This window comes from Cebus imitator, unplaced genomic scaffold (genome assembly GCF_001604975.1).
Source record: "Cebus imitator isolate Cc_AM_T3 unplaced genomic scaffold, Cebus_imitator-1.0 Scaffold340, whole genome shotgun sequence".
Taxonomy (NCBI): domain Eukaryota; kingdom Metazoa; phylum Chordata; class Mammalia; order Primates; family Cebidae; genus Cebus; species Cebus imitator.
This window is the reverse complement of record NW_016107655.1, coordinates 1842062-1858296: the sequence shown is the minus strand read 5'-3', so window position 1 is coordinate 1858296 and position 16235 is coordinate 1842062. Positions and strand designations below refer to the sequence as shown.

Sequence of the window (16235 nt, the reverse complement as noted above, 5' to 3'; positions counted from 1 at the left end):
AGTACCAACTGCAGATCCTTAACCATGGACTGGCTTGATTGTGCTCAGCTGGAAGAAAATATCATGTTTTTATCCCCTTCTATGTGTCAGGCACTGTCCTGGGGCAAGATCATTGAGGCAAGATTGTGGGATCTTGCCCAGAAGTCCTGCAAGATAAGATCAGTACCTCCATTTGTGAGATGTGGACATTACAGTCAAATGATAGGTCCTTATTTATGGAGCTCTGAGACCTGAACTTAGAATTCCTAAATCTCAGTCTTCTCCAGACCACAGTTGCCTTCTTGATATTGACCTTCTCTTTATTTATTTAGTGGGGGAGAAAAGAAAGTGAGGCAGGTGAGAGAGAAAGAGAAAGAGATTGAGAGAGGACATAAAGGAAGCTTCCAGTTCTAGACCAACCCAAGCATGAGCCAAATCTTTCACCACAATCAGGGCAAAACTCTTAAATTTCAACCACGAGTTGACCCTTAAAGAAACAGCCACACTTGTGTGTACGTGCAGGAAAGCTGGAAAAAGCAGGAGGTGGGTAAGCAAGCAGTGGGCTCTGAAGCAATATTTGTTGTTTCCAAACGTTGCCCAATTGACACAGAAGCAAAGCAAACAAAGAGCCTCTGTCTGCTTTGAGCAGTTCTTCCTCTCCCCCACTCAGTGTCCTCTGCCTCACACAATGATTAATAAATATTTGCCAAATTGGGTTTCTTCCAGGAATGTAAGCTGTCTTTTCAAGTATCAATCACTGTCATATATCATATTAGTAGAATAATAAAGGAAATTGGTATGACCCTATTACTTAGTACAAGAACATCATTTAGTAAAATTCAGTATCCATTCATAATAAAACCGCTTAGCAAACTTATTCTACAAAACTTTCTCAGTCTGATATCAAGTATTTCTGTACCATAAAGGCCTACAGATATCATACTTAGTGTGGAATGTTGAATAAAGCTTTCTTGTTGAGATCAGCAATAAGACCAGAATGTTTATTACTATCATTTCTAGTCAACGTTTTTACTGGAGGCCCTTGCCAGTCCAGTCAGGCAAGAAAAAGAAATAGTAAGTAAAAGGATTGAAAAGGAAAAAAAAAACCTATCATCTTTATGCATAATAAATCGTATGCGTATAAAATTCTGAAGAAACTAGAGTATACCTTGGAATAATGAGTTAAGGCTGGGCACGGTGGCTCACGCCTGTAATCCCAGAACTCTGGGAGGCTGAAGCAGGTGGATCACTTGAGGTCAGAAGTTTGACACCAGCCTGGCCAACATAGTGAAACCCCATCTCTACTAAAAATACAGAAATTAGCCAGGTGTGGTGGAGTGCGCCTGTAGTCCCAGCTACTCAGGAGGCTGAGGTGGGAGAATCACTTGAACCTGGGAGGCAGAGGTTGCAGTGACCCATGATTGGACCACTACACTCCAGCCTGGGCGACAGAGTGAGACCCTGTCTCAAAAAAAAGAAAAAAATAGACCTGGATAAGGTAGAAAAATATACCAAAGTCAATTATATTTCTACACTCAAATTGAAAAAAAAAAAAAAAACATGAAAAATGCTACCTAAAGTAACATAAGGAAAACAAATGCCTAGGAATAAATCTATCAAAAGATATCTAAAACTTTTGCATACCAGACTATAAATTAAGAAAAAGTAAATGGAAAACTGTATCTTGAACCTGGAGTGGAAGACTTGATATTATAAAGATCTTGCTTTTCTTCAAATGGATATATAAATTCAATGTACTCCCAAATTCCAAATATTTTTTCATGTAAATTAACAACATAATTCTAAAGTTTGTAAATGAAATGCAAAAGAGGCTGGACATAGTGGCTCATGCCTGTAATCCCAGCACTTTGGGACGCTAAGGCGGGCAGATCACTTGAGGTCAGGCATTCAAGACCAGCATGGCCAACATGGTGAAACCCCATCTCTACTAAAAATATAAAAATCAGCTGGGCATGGTGGCATATGCCTGTAGTCCTAGCTACTTGGAAGTCTGAGGCACGAGAATTGAGAATCACTTGAACCCGGGAGGTAGAGGTTGCAGCGAGCTGAGAACATGCCACTGTTCTCCAGCCTGGGCAACAGAGCCAGACTCAGGAAGGAAGGGAGGGAGGGTTAATATTTCACCTATTCTTCCTCCCCTACTTTTTTTCTGAATAGAAGTTGTCATATTGTTTCTCCCATAAAAGTATGCATCTCTAACATATAAGAAATTTTATATAAGCTTAACAGTTTTTTTGAGACAAAGTCTTGCTCTGTCACCCAGGACAGAGTAGAGTGGCATGATCACAGCTTACTGTAACCTTGACCTCCTGGACTCAGGCAATCTTCCTGCCTCAGCCTCCTGAGTAGCTGGGATTCCAGGCATATGCCACCACAGCCTGCTAATTTTGTTATTATTTTTTTTTAGTAGAGATGAGGTCTCACTGTGTTGCCCATGCCCAGGCTAGTCTCCAGCTCCTGGGCACAAGCAATCCTCTCACCTCAACCTCCCAAAAACCTGGGATTCCAGGCAAGAGCCAGCATCTGGCCCTTAATGCTATTATTCCAGCTATCAAAATCCACAGTTATTTCTTTATATATATGTACACTTTATATATATATATACACTTTAAGTACATATATGTGGTATATATAGGTATATAGACAGTGTGTGTGTGTATACTTTAAGTTCTGGGATACATGGGCAGAATGTGCAGGTTTGTTACATAGGTATACATGTGCCATTGCGGTTTGCTGCACCCATCAACCCATCATCTACATTAGTATTTCTCCTAATGCTGTCCCTCCTCTAGCCCTCAACCTACAACAGGCCCCGGTGTGTGGTTTTGCCCTCCCTGTGTCCATGTGTTCTCATTGTTCAACTTCCACTTATGAGTGAGAACATGGGGTGTTTGGTTTTCTGTTCCTGTGTTAGTTTGCTAAGAATGATGGTTTCTAGCTTCATCCATGTCCCTGCAAAGGACATGAACTCATTCTTTCTTTTTTTTTTAATTGCATTTTACGTTTTGGGGTACATGTGAAGGACATGCAAGATTGTTGTATAGGTACACACACGGCAGTGTGATTTGCTGCCTTCCTCCCCATCATCTAGGATTTCTCCCCATGCTATCTCTCCCCAACTCCCCACCCCACGCTGTCCCTCCCCTATTTCCCCCCGAGAGACCCCATTGTGTGTTGCTCCCCTCCCTGTGTCCATGTGTTCTCATTGTTCAACACCTACCTATGAGTGAGAATATACAGTGTTTGATTTTCTGTTCTTCTGTCAGTTTGCTGAGAATGATGGTTTCCAGGTTCATCCATGTCCCTACAAAGGACACAAACTCATCATTTTTTATGGCTACATAGTATTCCATGGTGTATATGTACCACATTTTCCCTGTCCAGCCTATCATCAATGGGCATTTGGGTTGATTCCAGGTCTTTGCTATTGTAAACAGTGCTGCAATGAACATTCGTGTGCATGTGTCCTTATAGTAGAACGATTTATAATCCTTTGGATATATACCCAGTAATGGGATTGCTGGGTCAAATGGAATTTCTATTTCTAGGTCCTTGAGGAATCGCCACACTGTCTTCCACAATGGTTGAACTAATTTACACTCCCACCAACAGTGTAAAAGTGTTCCTATTTCTCCATATCCTCTCCAGCATCTGTTGTCTCCAGATTTTTTAATGATCGCCATTCTAACTGGTGTGAGATGGTATCTCAATGTAGTTTTGATTTGCATTTCTCTAATGACCAGTGATGATGAGCATATTTTCATGTTTCTTGGCCTCATGTATGTCTTCTTTTGTAAAGTGTCTGTTCATATCCTTAGCCCACTTTTGAATGGGCTTGTTTGTATTTTTTCTTGAAAATCTGTTTTAGTTCTTTATAGATTCTGGATATTAGCCCTTTGTCAGATGGATAGATTGCAAAAATTTTTTCCCATTCTGTTGGTTGCCAATTCACTCTAATGACTGTTTCTTTTGCTGTACAGAAGCTGTAGAGTTTGATTAGGTCCCATTTGTCTATTTTAGCTTTTGTTTCCAATGCTTTTGGTGTTTTGGTCATGAAGTCCTTGCCTATGCCTATGTCCTGAATGGCTTTGCCTGGATTTTCTTCTAGGGTTTTTATGGTGTTAGGTCTTTTTTTAAGTCTTTAATCCATCTGGAGTTACTTTTAGTGTAAGTTGTCAGGAAGGGGTCCAGTTTCTGCTTTCTGCACATGGCTAGCCAGTTTTCCCAACACTATTTATTAAACAGGGAATCCTTTCCCCATTGCTTGTTTTTGTCAGGTTCGTCAAATATCGGATGATTGTAGATGTGTGGTGTTGCCTCTGAGGCCTCTGTTCTGTTCCATTGGTCTATATCTCTGTTTTGGTATCAGTATACCATGCTGTTTTGATTACTGTAGCCTTATAGCATAGTTTGAAGTCCAGTAGTGTGATGCCTCCAGCTTTGTTCTTTTTGCTTAGAATTGACTTGGCTATATGGGCTCTCTTTTGGTTCCATATGAAGTTTAAGGTGGTTTTTTCCAGTTATGTGAAGAAGGTCATTGGTAACTTGATGGGGATAGAGTTGAATCTGTAAATTACTTTGGGCAGTATGGCCATTTTCACGATACTGATTCTTCCTAACAATGAGCATGGAATGTTTCTCCATCTGTTTTTGTCCTCTCTTATTTCATTGAGCAGTGGTTTGTAGTTCTCCTTGAAGAGGTCCTTTACGTTCCTTGTTAGTTGTATTCCTAGGTATTTTATTCTCGTTGTAGCAATTGTGAATGGCAGTTCGTTCTTGATTTGGCTCTCTTTAAGTCTGTTATTGGTGTATAGGAATGCTTGTGATTTTTGCACGTTGATTTTGTATCCTGAGACTTTGCTGAAGTTGCTTATCAGCTTCAGGAGATTTTGGGCTGAGATGATAGGGTCTTCTAAATATACAATTATGTCATCTGCAAATAAAGACAATTTGATTTCCTCCTTTCCTAATTGAATACCCTTTATTTGTTTTTCTTGCCTGATTGCTCTGGCTAGAACTTCCAGTACTATGTTGAATAGGAGTGGTGAGAGAGGACATCCTTGTCTAGTGCCAGATTTCAAAGGGAATGCTTCCAGTTTTTGCCCATTCAGTATGATATTGGCTGTTGGTTTGTCTAAATAGCTTTTATTATTTTGAGATATGTTCCATCAATACCTAGTTTATTGAGGGTTTTTAGCATAAAGGGCTGTTGAATTTTGTCAAAGGCCTTCTCTGCATCAATTGAGATAATCATGTGGTTTTTGTCTTTGGTTCTGTTTATGTGGTGAATTACGCTTATAGACTTCCATATGTTGAACCAGTCTTGCATCCCCGGCATGAAGCCTACTTGATCATGGTGAATAAGCTTTTTGATGTGCTGTTGCAATCGGCTTGCCAGTATTTTATTGAAGATTTTTGCATCTATGTTCATCATCGATATTGGCCTGAAGTTTTCTTTTCTTGCTGAGTCTCTGCCGGGTTTTGGTATCAGGATGATGTTGGTCTCATAAAATGATTTGGTAAGGATTCCCTCTTTTTAGATTGTTGGAATAGTTTCAGAAGGAATGGTACCAGCTCTTCTTTGTATGTCTGGTAGAATTCGGCTGTGAACCTATCTGTACCTGGGCTTTTTTTGGGTGGTAGGCTCTTAATTGCTGCCTCAACTTCTGCCCCTGTTATTGGTCTGTTCAGGGTTTTGGCTTCTTCCTAGTTTAGGCTTGGGAGGAGGCAAGTGTCCAGGAATTTATCCATTTCTTCCAGGTTTACTAGTTTATGTGCATAGAGTTGTTTGTAATAATCTCGATGATGGTTTGAATTTCTGTGGAATCTGTGGCGATATACCCTTTATCATTTTTATTGCATCTATTTGATTATTCTTTTCTTTTTTATTAATCTGGCTAGTGGTCTATTTTGTTGATCTTTTCGAAAAACCAGCTCCTGGGTTTATTGATTCTTTGAAGAGTTTTTTTGTGTCTCTATCTCCTTCAGTTCTGCTCTGATCTTTGTTATTTCTTATCTTCTGCTAGGTTTTGAGTTCTTTTGACCTTGCTCCTCTAGCTCTTTCCATTTTGACAATAGGGTGTTAATTTTAGATCTCTCCTTGCTTCTCATATGGGCATTTATTGCTATATGTTTTCCTCTAGACACTCCTTTAAATGTGTCCCAGAGATTCTGGTATGTTGTGTCTTCATTCTCGTTGGTTTCGAAGAACATCTTTATTTCTGCCTTCATTTCATTGTTTATCCAGTCATCATTCAAGAGCCAGTTGTTCAGTTTCCATCAAACTGTGTGGTTCTGAGATAGTTTCTGAATTCTGAGTTCTAACTTGATTGCCCTGTGGTCTGAGAGACTGTTTGTTAGAAATCGTATTTCTGTTCTTTTGCATTTGCTGAGGAGTAATTTACTTCCAATTCTGTGGTCAATTTTAGAGTAGGTGTGATGTGGTGCTGGGAAGAATGTATATTCTGTGGATTTGGGGTGGAGAGTTCTGTAAATGTCTATTAGGTTTGCTTGGTCCAGGTCTGAGTTCAAGTCCCGGGTATCCTTGTTAATTTTCTGTCTCATTGATCTGTCTAATATTGACAGTGGAGTGTTAAAGTCTCCCACTATTATGGTGTGGGAGTCTAAGTCTCTTTGTAAGTCATTAAGAACTTGCTTTATGTATGTGGGTGCTACTGTATTGGGTGCGTATATATTTAGGATCATTAGCTCTTCTTGTTGCATTGATCCTTTTACCATTACTTAATGCCCTTCTTGGTCTCTTTTCGTCTTTGTTGGTTTAAAGTCTATTTTATCACAGACTAGGAGTCCCACTCCTGCTTTTGTTTGCTCTCCATTTGCTTGGTAAATCTTCCTCTATCCCTTTATTTTGAGCCTATGTGTGTCCTTGCATGTGAGATGGGCTTCCTGCATAGAGTACACTGACGGTTTTTGACTTTTTATCCAATTTGCCAGTCTGTGTCTTTTGATTGGGGCATTTAGCCCATTTACATTTAGGTTAATATTGTTATGTGTGAATTTGATCCTGCCATTTCGATGCTAGCTGGTTGTTTTCCTGTTAGTTGATGCAGTTTCTTCATTGTGTCGATGCTCTTTACTATTTGGTATGTTTTTGGAGTGACTGGTACTGGTTGTTCCTTTCTATGTTTAGTGCTTCTTTCAGGAGCTCTTGTAAAGCAGGCCTGGTGGTGATGAAATCTCTGAGTAATTGCTTGTTCGTAAAGGATTTTATTTCTCCTTCACTTATGAAGCTTAGTTTGGCTGGATATGAAATTCTGGGTTTAGAGTTCTTTTCTTTAAGGATGTTGAATATTGGCCCCCACTGTCTTCTGGCTTGTAGGGTTTCTGCTGAGAGATCTGCTGTGAGTCTGATGGGCTTCCCTCTATGGGTAACCTGACCTTTCTCTCTGGCTGCCCTTAGCATTTTCTCCTTCATTTTAACCCTGGTGAATCTGACAATTATGTGTCTTGGGGTTGCTCTTCTTGAGGAATATCTTTGTGGTGTTCTGTATATTTCCTGGACTTGAATATTGGCCTGCCCTGCTAGGTTGGGGAAGTTTTCCTGGATAATATCCGGAAGAGTATTTTCCAGCTTGGATTCATTCTCTCCGTCACACTCAAGTACACCTATCAAACATAGATTAGGTCTTTTCACGTAGTTCCATATTTCTTGGAGACTTTGTTCATTCCTTTTTACCCTTTTTTCTCTTCTTGCCTTCTCGTTTTATTTCATTGAGTTGATCTTCAACCTCTGATATCCTTTCTTCTGCTTGGTCAATTCAGCTGTTGAAACTTGTGTATGCTTCGCAAAGTTCTCATGTTGTGTTTTTCAGCTCCATCAATTCACTTATATTCCTCTCTAAGCTGTTTATTCTTGTTAGCATTTCATCAAATCTTTTTTCAAGGTTCTTAGTTTCTTTGCATTGGGTTAGAACATGTTCTTTTAGCTCAGAGAAGGTTCTTATTACCTACCTTCTGAGGCCTGTTTCTGTCAAGTCATCACACTCATTCTCCATCCAGCTTTGTTCCCTTGCTGGTGAGGAGTTGTGATCCCTTTTAGGAGAGGCATTCTGGTTTCAGGTGTTTTCATCTTTTTTGCATTGGTTTCTTCCCATCTTTGTGGATTTATCCAACTGTCGTCTTTGTAGTTGTTGACTTTCAGATTGGGTCTCTGAGTGGACGTCCAGTTTGTTGATGATGAAGTTATTTCTTTTCGTTTCTTAGTTTTCCTTCTAACATTCAGGCCCGTCTGCTGTAGGACTACTGTAGGAGGTCTATTCCAGGCCCTGTTTGCCTGGGGATCACGTGCAGTAGCTGCAGAACAGTAAGGGTTGCTGCCAGTTTGTTCTTCTGCTATCTTTGTCCCAGAAGGATATCCGCCAGATATCAGTCTGAGCTCTTCTTTATGAGGTGACTCTTTGGATATACGGGGGTCAGGGAGCTGCTTGAGGAGACAGTGTGTCCTTTATAGGAGCTCAAGTGCTGAGCTGTGAGCTCCATTGTTCATTCAGAGCTGCTGGGCACGTACATTTAAGTCTGCTGCAGAACTCATAAATGCCTTTTTTTCCCCCCAGGTGCTCTGTCTTGGGGAGTTAAGGCTTAATTTATAAGTTTCTATCATGCTGCTGCCTTTTTTCAGGGCTGCCCTGCCCAGCGAGGAGGCAGCCTCGTCACAGTCTGCCTGCAGAGGCTTTGCTGAGCTGCTGTGGGCTCTGCCCAGCTGCCATGTGAACTTCCCTGCAGTCCTGTTTATATGGGTATAGTTAGAACTGCCTCGGCAATGGCATCCCACCTCTGTGATGGCAGACTCTCTCTGTAATGGCAGGCTGCCTTGGCAGTGGTGGACTACCTCCGTAGTGGTGGACTGCCTTGGTAATGGCGGATGCCCCTCCCCCATAGAGCTGGACTGTCCCGGTTTCAGCTGTGCTTGTTCAGCTGTGCTTGCTGTGAAACTCTCAGTCCAGAGCATTTCAGATTGCTGTTTTTGTGTGAGGGTGGGACCAGCTGAGCCTGATCACATGGCTCCCTGCCTCAGACCCCCTCCTTTTTTTTTAGTTGAACGGGTGACTCTGTCTCCCAGGTGTTCCAGTCACTTGTTGAAAAGGCACCAGGATCTGTGTGATTTCCCGTGCAGCGACCCACTGTACCAGCTGAAACAGCCGCCTGGAGATTTGTGGCGCTTTTTTGCCTGGGAATCTCCTAGCCTGGCTCCCTGTTTCAGTCCCCTTTTTATCAGTTGAATGGGCAACTCTGTCTCCCAGGAGTTCCAATCGCCAGCTAAAATGGCGCTCAGACCCGTGTATTTTGTGTGGAGATCTGCTGCACTGGCCAAAACAGCTGCGCTGGTGACCTGTGGGGCTCCTCCACCTGGGAATCTCATGGTCTGTGGGCAATAAAAATCCATCTGGAAATGCGGCGTCCACTCACCCACTGCACCTTCACTGGGAGCTGCAATCCTGAGCTGCTCCTAATTGGCCATCTTGGATCCATCAAACTCATCCTTTCTTATGGCTGAATAGTATTCCATGGTGTATATGTGTCATATTTTCTTTATCCAGTCTGTCATTGATGGGCATTTGGGTTGGTTCCAATTCTTTGCTATTGTGAATAGTGATACAGTAAACATATGTGTGCATGTGTCTTTATAGTAGAATGCTTTATAATCCTTTGGGTATACACCCGGTAATGGGATTGCTGGGTGAAATGGTATTTCTGGTTTTAGAACCTTGAGGAATCACCACATTGTCTTCCACAGTGATTGAACTAATTTATACTCCCACCATCAGTGTAAAAGCGTTCCTATTTCTCCACATCCTCTCCAGCATCTGTTGTTTCCTGATTTTTTAATGATCACCATTCTAACTGGCATGAGATGGTATCTCATTATGGTTTTGATTTGCATTTCTGTATTGACCAGTGATAATGAGCTTTTTTTCCATATGTTTGTTGACCACATAAATGTCTTCTTTTGAGAAGACATCTTTTTTTTGGAGGAATAATGGAGCAGAGATATTCAACATTGTTCAATGTTACAAAGCTACGGGCTCCTATTCCTCAACTCAGTCATTCTTCTACAACTGGGAGAGAATAGGAGCTGCCTGTCCTCATTTTAAGACAGAGATATACCCTGCTAAGAAACCCCTTTTCTCATCACTATAGTTTCAACCTCACCCAGCTCCACTTGACCCCGAGGCTGACAGCTAGAGAGGCCACTGACCCTGGAGCCAAGCACACTCAGGGAACTCTCGTGTGTAAAGGAACAAAGGTCCCTGATCAAAGGCATTCAGGAATGCTGGCCTTCCCTGACACACTTTTTGCAGGACACCTAGACAGGCCTGGCAAAGATGGGAAGGAGGTTAGCAGTCAGGGATGGGGACACATGAGGTTTGAGCCCCATGAAGGAATGATGTCAGCCCAAACTGTGAAATAGGCAGCATGTGTCACAGGAGCTGCTTCAGTCCCTTCCTCGAGAGGCCCCTCTCCCAGGTGACAAAGTAGATGCTTGGGAGTGGAAAGAAAGGCTGTGAAATTTTGAGAGCATGGCATAAAGTGCGCTGGGACAACAGGTGTCCAAGAATTTGGATTTTAAAATAAAAGAAGAAACTCTGATAGATGAATTTGCCCCCAGAAGTGGGGTATATTCCCAGAACTGAATTTGGAAATAATCTTCACACTGCAAGGCAGGAACATAGCATTGGTAGAAGTGGCATTTGGTAAACACAGGAGAGGATCATAACTGCACAGATTAGGACAAGAGGTCATGGACCTGGTTCTCTCTGACTGAAGACACCACTAAAACTACAGTGGCATGGCTTGGTCATTCACTTCTATACACTAAGACTTTCAGGATGGACCGTGAATTAGGCAAGTCACCTAAGCTCTCAGTGCCCCAGTTCCCCATCTAGAGTATGAGGATCATAATGCCTGCTACATAGAGTTACTGTGAGATCTAAATTAGTAATTACTGCAAATCACCTAGTACAGTATCCAGCACCTTAGCATTTTTCATCTAATTTTTATTTATATCCTGACCAACATCTTCCCCTTCTAAGTCTCATGTGCACAGCTCCTGAGTTCAGCCCCTCAGCTCTCACCACATCAAGGACCCTGCAAGGATGCTGACCACTAAGCCCTAGGCAATCTATCACAGAGAACAGAGCAGACAGATCTTAGCAGCACTTTTTATTTGTATGCCAGTTCCTTGTGCCCGCCTTCTATTAATAATCACCTGTGTATTCATTCACTGCGTATTGTCACATGCAATCTGTGGAATAATAAAATGGGCTTGGCATTGGAGTCAAAGACTCCTGGGCTTGGACGTTAGACCACTTAATAGCTGCATCATACTGGACAAGTTACTGATCTACTCTGAGCTTCTGTTTCTCATTAGTAATAGGAGTACAAATGTCTACCTTATCATTCTGAAGATTACTCACATTGCTGTTAGAGTACTTGCCCTGTCTGACCAATAGATGGTAATGACACCAATAGATGGTAATGACAACTATCATTATTACAGAACACCCAACATGGACTACATACCAAATACACAGTGAACTAATGAAGTGGCTCTGATTGCTGTATGTCTCCCTCCATTGCTACTGGGCCCTTTGGCAAAACACACCCTGAGAGACCATTTAGTAGAGAGATCTGATTTTACAGAGACAAAAACTGAGCTCAGCTGGAGGACAGACATAACTGGTAGGCTGTCCAGCAAGATGGAAAGCTAGAACCTAGGACTATGGACTCAATCGCCTGAGCTGTCCCCACTGTCCTGTGACATACTTTCTTGAAAAGTGTTATTCATAATTTCTTCCAACATTATTTAAGGATTGTACTTCCCATTGCTCTTTCACCAAGACGGGTTAAGTCCCAAGACCTTCAGATGGGCCCGTGAGAGGTGGCTGGTTAAGCTGAAGAGAGTCCAGTGCTCCTGGGGCCAAAGTAAACTGATCACTGATCTTTCTACTGCCCCCAGAGTAAACTCCCTTGTTTAATGTCCTCAGTCTCCATGGCAAAAGAAGAGTTCACCAGTTTTCTCGGCTGTCCAGAGTGAATCTCGGACCTGTACAGATTTGTAAATAATTGGTGGCAACTGTTGTTTTCTACAATGGAATGATTTTACCATTTTAGTTGTTTTAAATATTCCCCAAAGATAAGACTTTTAAATACATATATGTAACGTGTCTACATGTATAATTTAGTAAGACTTACCAACTCGCCTAGGATAGCATCTACTTAAAATCGGATCAACAAACCTCCATCCCTGCACTTCTGCAACCCATGGAAGGCAGTGTGAGGTCACAGAAGAATCACTAAACTGAAGCTATGAATGCACAAAAATTGTATATAAAGGCGTGTGTGTGCGCACACTTGTGTGTGTGTTACTAAAATAAGAGTTCCTGCCTTTTATGAATCCTCAGAGGGATCCATTAGTATCTCAAATATATTAAAATGTTAAACATTAATTATCTCCTCTGGCTTTCTTTTCAAGTTCTTAGAATTGGGACAAAGCAGAAGTGGGGTTCTTGACATCTCTCCCCAAGTGCCATTGAAAGACCCCTGTTGAACCCCTGGGTCTTCAGGCTCCTGCCTCAGGTCTTAGGATTGCAAGGCTGACTCTCCTGGTATAAAAAATTGGTGGTAGGACCACAAGCCCATTACAGCCAGCAGTCTCTGGGCTTTGGCTAACAGAGTCTGAAGATTTGTAGCAGGTAAAGCTCCAAAGGAGAGTCTTCCAGAAGCCCAGCATAAAGGATGGGCATGCCCATGGCTTCCTGGGGGAAACCTACAGGGAGAGAACATAGGACTCGATGTGAAAATGCCATTTCCAGAAGGAGTGAGGCCCTGTCTCCAGAAACTCCTGGGCAGGAAGCTCATGAACCAGGGGCCCTTCCTGTCCTCTCTAGGACTGAGTTCTAGGCTGGAGAGAAGATCTGCCTTCTGCTGAGTTCTTCAGCTCTGGCAGCTAAATGAGCTGAAAGAGTCAATATGGTAGCTCACTGGGTAGATGAGGAACTTGAGATAGAAGCTCAGAAGGAGTTGGTGGCATCAGAAGGAACCATAACAGTGATGCAAAGAGAAAGTCTAGACCAAAGTGAATGAAGGAATAAGAGTCAAGAAACCCTAGAAAGCAAGCTTTCGTATTTTTAATACCATGCAAAACAACAGAAGAGGGAGCTTCATGAAGCTAAAAAGCACTTTCTCAAAAGCAGCTTTATTTTAAAAGCTCAGGAAACTGAATTTCACCTAAAATGGAGCAATAGAAAGTATCAGGGCTATCTCTCACACAAAGTTATTATAAGGAAAAAAATAAGGGTTCCCTCTTTTGGCTTTGGAGTACCCCTCCCTCTGTCTCTATATGTGGGGGAGCCTCTTCCTTCTGTCTTCTCCCTTCCTTCTTGCCTATGAAACTCTCCACTCCTTAAAATTAAACAAAAAAAAGAAAAGAAAAGAAAAAAAATAGAACGAGGTCTTACACTTTACACAAAGTCATATAACATCATTGGAAGCTTGTGTTAAACTAAGGCTGCATATTGCAAACCTTGGAGAAGATATTTTTTAAAAAAAGAATAGCTAATAGACCAATAGAGAAGATAAAATGGAATGCTAAAAGAAATTCAATCCAATAGAAGGCAGAAAAAGAATAAGGAAGGAACAAACAACAGATGAGACAAATAGAAAACAAATACAAATAATTAATTTAAATATAAATAAATACATCACTTTAAAAGGATAAAGACTGTAATCAGAATGAAAAAGAAAGACCCAGCTGAGCATGGTGGCTCATGCCTGTAATCCCAGCACTTTGGGAAGCCACCGCAGGAAGATCACTTAAGTCCAGGAGTTTGAGACCAGACTGGGCAACATAGCAAGATCCCATTGCTAAGAAAAATATTTAAAAATTATCCAGGCATGGTGGCATGAGCATATAGTCCCAGGTACTTGGGAGGGTCAGGAGTTGGAGGCTACAGTGAGCTATGATTGCACCACTGCACTCTAGTCTGGGCAACAGAGTGAGACTCCAACAGGAAGGAAGGAAGGAAGGAAGGTAGGTAGGAAGGTCCAATTATATATCCTTTGTAAGAAATCCAACTTAACGTAAAGAAACAGATGAATGAAATATAAAAGAATGGAAATCAATACACTATGCGTACACTAATCATAAGAAAGGTGGAGTGGTCATATTTATATCCAATGAAGCAGACAACTACAGACATTTCATGATAATAAGTCAATCCATCAAGAAGGCACAATATCTTAAATGTATACAAACCTAACAGAGCCTCAAAATATATGAACAATTGAAAGGAGAAATAACCAAATCCATACTTATATTTGAGGACTTCAATCCTCTTCTTTCAGTAATTAATATGATAAGTAGACATAAAATGCACTACAATGTAGTATTTGAACAATAGCATCAACCAAGTTGACCTAATTATTATTTATAGAACACTATGCCCAACAATTACAGAATACATATTTTTTTCAGGTATACATGGAACATCCACCAAGATAGAGTATATGTTGGTTATTAAAAAAATCTCTATACATTCAAAAGAACTGAAGTAATATCCCTTTTTAATTCCCTGTGGCCAGAGAATATATTCTGACCACAAGAGAATTAAATTAGAAATCAATAGCAGGCCTGGTGCAGTGGCTCATGCCTGTAATCCCAGCACTTTGGGAGGCTGAGGTGGACAGATCACTTGAGGACAGGACTTCGAGACCAGCCTGACCAACATAGTGAAACCCTGTCTCTAATAAAAATCCAAAAAATTAGCTGTGCATAGTGATGCACGTCTATAATCCCAGCTACTTGGGAGGCTGAGGCATGAGAAATGCTTTAACTGGGAGACAGAGGTTGTACTACTAGAGTGTGTCCCCTCAGGATCAATAGCAACTGATGTTTTCTATCCTGATACCCACTGCCATGCTACCTCATTTACACAGGTATCTCTAGCACCATTACCATGGCTGCCCAGAGCATAGGCCAGATGGAGTGACTGAGACCTGGCATTAGAATCCACATGGCACTCATTCTCCAGGGAACAGGAGAACCTACATAGCAGTGAAACTGCCTTGCCCTCATCTACTCATGCTACAGAGTGGGAGGCGTGCTGAGCCCATGCACACCAATGTTCAACCTGATAACCAATCCTGCAATGGTTTTACTCCCACAGACAGACTAACACAAAGCTACCTGGTCCCAGGTCCCACTGCACCTGCGCACACCTGCACCCAGCCTGACAGCCAGACCTGTAGTACCCCACTTCTTTAAAACAGACTGCTACAAAGCAGTCTGGCTCCACTATGCCACAGCCAGTCCAGTGGCAGACCTGCTTCCCCAGTCAAACCACTGCCGGGCCACCCAGCATTGTTGTGCTTGGTGAGCCTGTGCCCAGCCCAACAGATGGTCTGGTGGTGGCCCTGCCTCCCCAGACAGTTATACCACCACACAAGCAGCCATACCTGGGCCTAGCTTGACAGCCAGGCCAGTAGTGGTCACTATCTCCTCAGATTGTTCACCAAACAGCCTGTCAGCCCTCTGCACCTGGATGTATTGAGCTAGACAACCATCTTGGTACCTCCACTCCCAACAAAACCACACCACTATCACAAGTTCCTACAACCTAGGTCTCTGAGGTAATTGCTGACATCAGTGAGGATTGCAGCTTAAACAGATATCATGCTACTGAGTTCACCCATAACCAAAACCAATGCACCATACTCAACCAACACTGTAGGACCACCACAGAAAAAAGACTCTCCCCACTAAAGCTACTCCATAAAATTAGAAACAGTGAGTATTTTACTAGATGTGCTGATATCAATGTAGGGACACAAGAAACATGAAAAAGTAAGAGAATATGACACCACAATCAATGTCCAGTAACAGGTCTCAAAGAAAGGAGCATTTACAAGATGGCTGAAAATAAATTTTAAAAGTATTGATCTTAAGGAAACTCAGTGGGATACAAGAGAACACAGACAAACAATTCAATGAAATCAGGACACAATTCATGATCTGAAAGAAAAAAAAAAAATCCACAAAGAGATATCATATAAAAGAACCAAAGAGATATTGTGAAGCTAAAAAATTCAATGAATAAAATAAAATAATACAATTAAGTGCTTCATCAACAGACTAAATCAAGCAGAACAAAGAGTTCTGAACTTGAAGATAGCTATTTTAAAGTAACCCAGTCAGAGAGAAAAAAAAAAAAAAAAAA

The 16235-nt window shown here is 41.6% G+C and overlaps 1 protein-coding gene across 2 annotated transcripts in view; it reads right to left on the bottom strand.

The window, feature by feature from the left end:
* Nucleotides 1–10994: 10994 nt before the first annotated feature.
* LOC108287353 (serotransferrin-like) overlaps nt 10995–16235 on the bottom strand; it is a 31379-nt gene continuing 26138 nt past the window's right edge. For both annotated transcript variants that reach the window (XR_005196491.1, XR_001818299.2), the window contains exon 2: nt 10995–12787. The gene's annotated coding sequence lies outside the window, so the exon portion shown is untranslated. The remainder of the gene's footprint in view (nt 12788–16235) is intronic.